General features: G+C 34.0%; 1 long non-coding RNA gene across 1 annotated transcript; it reads left to right on the plus strand.

Annotated features, from left to right (window-relative positions):
* The first annotated feature begins 813 nt into the window (after positions 1-813).
* On the plus strand, positions 814-3,044 carry LOC112718326 (uncharacterized). The gene is made up of 3 exons (XR_003160764.3): positions 814-1,386; positions 2,576-2,656; positions 2,823-3,044. It is a non-coding gene; the product is annotated as an uncharacterized lncRNA (long non-coding RNA).
* The last annotated feature ends 342 nt before the right edge of the window (positions 3,045-3,386 follow it).

A 3,386-nucleotide genomic window follows, 5' to 3' on the forward strand; every position in this document is an offset into this window, starting at 1 on the left:
CACAAACATAAATAACAACAGTTTCATACTTAACAGCATAAATAACAATAGTTTCATAGTCAACAGCATTTTCATTCCATCAACAAGCAGTTTTTTATATCTGTTGCTAATAGATAACCATAAACCACCAACTCATTCATCATTTACAATACAGGATCACCAACAACACTATTAGTACAAACATAGCTAATACTAACAACTGGGTAATCACTTTTTGCATATGGACATCCTCCTCCAACCTCCGAAACCTCCAATTAAAGTTCATCTTTGCTTCATAATCATCACTACAAGATTCTGACTTATCAACATGTTCCTCATTCACAGAATCTGCCCACACAAAAAAGCTTGCACCATCTTTTCCTACTTGTCTATAACCAACAAACAATCAAAGTTCAGAGAGGAAAAATAGAAGAATAGTGAGGGAGAGGACAATCATAACAACACAAGTAATTATTCTAACCCACATTATAAGTTGGGTAGCCATAAAATGGTTTGTTCGGATTCGTATCTGTGCCAAACCATCTGAGAACCGGCTAGCAGCCACAGCCGCACCATTCTGGCAAGACCGATCTTCTGCTCTTCGTTTTCATTCTCGTCCAGTTCCAGCTCGATGGGGAACGGACGGAGCTTCCACCTACAGTGCTATCACCACCCATCATCGACATGAGTAGCGGCTCCAGACATAAATGTATGAACAGAAAGCAGTGTATGAGAAAAAAGAAGAAGAGATGAAGACGAGGAAGAGATGAAGTGTTTGAAAAATTGGGGATTTAGGTTTATATATAATAGGAAGGACCAATATGGATACAAATTGAAAATTAGCCAGCTCAACTAGCCGTTAGACCCTCAAGCGTGGCAAATCGAGTCCACGTCAGCACTTCAGTGATGACTCATCACCAGAAATATGTCCAGGATCACTTTCAGTGCTCAGAGTTCTATCTGGAGAACTACAATGGAGAAATAAAGAATTACATTGGTTATTTGCGCGAATCTCAGGGACGACTAAGGGTATTTACTCGTTTTCTCAAAGGAAAAGAAATACGATGCAGAGAGAAAGGTCTTCGTCCAAATGAGCTTAGTTTCAGTGAAGTGGTGTGGTTGCGATGTCTCCATCGAATGAACTTCCGACACGAATTTCTGAAAATTGAAGCAATTTAAAGTGCCTTATCAACTGTGTGGTGTATTTTCCTTTTGTTTCTCGAGAAAGTGTGTTAGATAGAGGAAGAGAACACGATGGAAAAGATGAACAGAGCCTTCGAGAATGTGAAGATCATGGTAGGAATGGAAGTCGAAGATGAAGAGCAGCGAGCTACTGCATTGGACGACAGCAGCTCTTACGCATTCATGGACGAATTCAACCGTAACTGCACCTTGTCCATCAAACAGGTATTCCTTTCGAGTTTCGATTCAACCGTTTTTTGTTGCTTGTTTTTTGTGTCTGAGATAAAATCATAAAACAACGTATTATGAGCTGAGAAAGGAAAATAGAAGGGAAAAAATCGAGTGAAATTTGCTTATTCGATATTCGAAATGTAAGTGTTAGCTGGATCTGTGCTTCAGTTGTGGAATTTTTGACATTGCGATCTCGTAGCGTGTGATTATGCATCTGTGTCATTTTCAACATTCAGAGGATTTAATATTTTAGCTTAATTTTACTGTTGTTATATTTGGATGTGTGTGTAGTGTTGATTTAGTAGATAGATGCATGGAAATTGTGGATCTGAGTGTCGTTGGACGAGAAATGTTGCTCTAATTAGGGAGTTAATCTCGGTGAAATTTTGGTTGGTCTTCAATGCTTTAATTATGAATGAGCTGGATGCAATATAGAGGTAGAGAATTGCATGGTCAGCGATGATTTAAGGAAGAAGATGTTGCTGTGTTTTTATCCTTGGACAATATCATATTGGGAAATTAATCAAGTGACATGGCGACTGGGTACTTGAGATATCCTTTTTGTTCTAGAAATGTTATGTGTTGAATTTTGTGTTGTTAGAAGATAATTTATGCTGGAGTTTAGGTAATGCGTGAAAATTGTTAGCGGGTCGTTTGTAGAGAAATTATGAATATCTTCACCAAAAATGCTTTGGGAAATATTTCTTAGGAAATCTATGAACTGGATGAGTCATGAATACAGTACTTTTGTTATTGGGTCTACCTTTTGGTTTACATTAGAATGGATTTTGGAGTTCACTTTCTCTATCTCTCTCTTTCTCACTCCTCAGTTAGTGTTTGTGATAGCTTTATGGTTCGTAATGCATTTTTGTGTATACTGCTTTTGTATGCACAGTGCCCACCTTACTTCTGCTTCAAAATGGCAATTCCTTTTGTTCTTATAGACTCCAAAAGAGCCAAAGATAATCATCAATTCTTCATGCAAAATTACTCACTGAAGCTGCTTTTTACTTGGATACTAGTACTTACTTTTATTTAATCTTTTTTTTTGTGGGTAAATAAAATGAAATTATTATTATTATTATTATTATTATTATTATTATTATTATTATTATTGTAAGTAGTTAAGTACTATCTTATGATTTGTTTCTTTTAGTTTTATATGATGTGTTTAAAATTCCAGGGACATAGATTGAAGACTAAATGCATCAGATGAATCTGAAATTTTTAGAAGGGTATACTGTGTTTGAAGCTTGCTAATGAGGTAAACTATTGATGATTTATTATCTATTTTATAGGTATTCTATTTTTGTTATTGTAAGGTTTGTGAGTCACATTTCCAGTTTGGTGTATTACTTAAAGTCTCACTAATTGATTGGGCTTGTAATTGATGATAATTTTTGTGGTGTGACTTGATTTTGAATTGGCAGAGAATCTCACTAATTGTACGGATGTTCAGCTGCAGGAAAACAAAAAACGTATGCAGTCACTGTTATCATCATTACAAAATGTATGCTCTTTGACATAAATTTTGTATTGCTAATATACCATTTCTCTTTAGGATTTTGGAATGTACCTTTACTACCCTATGTTCTGACTTGCATTCTTAGTTATTACTCTAATGAAAAATATAAAGTAAGTAGAGACAACAAGTTTTCTGATTTTGTTTGTAACCAGATAGTCAAGAATGAAACTATAAGCAAGATGATCAGATCCCGAAGATTGTAAATTAAAAAGAACTAGTGTATGAACCCGTGCTCAACACGGAAAAATTTATAAAAGTGAAAAAAATTTATATGTTTAGATATTTAAATAAAAACACAAAATAATTATTATGTTAAGAAATTTATAAAATTATTATCAAAATCAAAGTTTAATTTAAAAATAGCGAGTAACAATTATTTTACATTTTTTAAGTAAAATAATTATACAATATACATTGATACAGAATTTAAAATAAAATTAAAATATTTATATTAGAATCTTATTATTTC

Source organism: Arachis hypogaea, chromosome 10 (assembly GCF_003086295.3).
Source record: "Arachis hypogaea cultivar Tifrunner chromosome 10, arahy.Tifrunner.gnm2.J5K5, whole genome shotgun sequence".
Classification (NCBI taxonomy): Eukaryota; Viridiplantae; Streptophyta; class Magnoliopsida; order Fabales; family Fabaceae; genus Arachis; species Arachis hypogaea.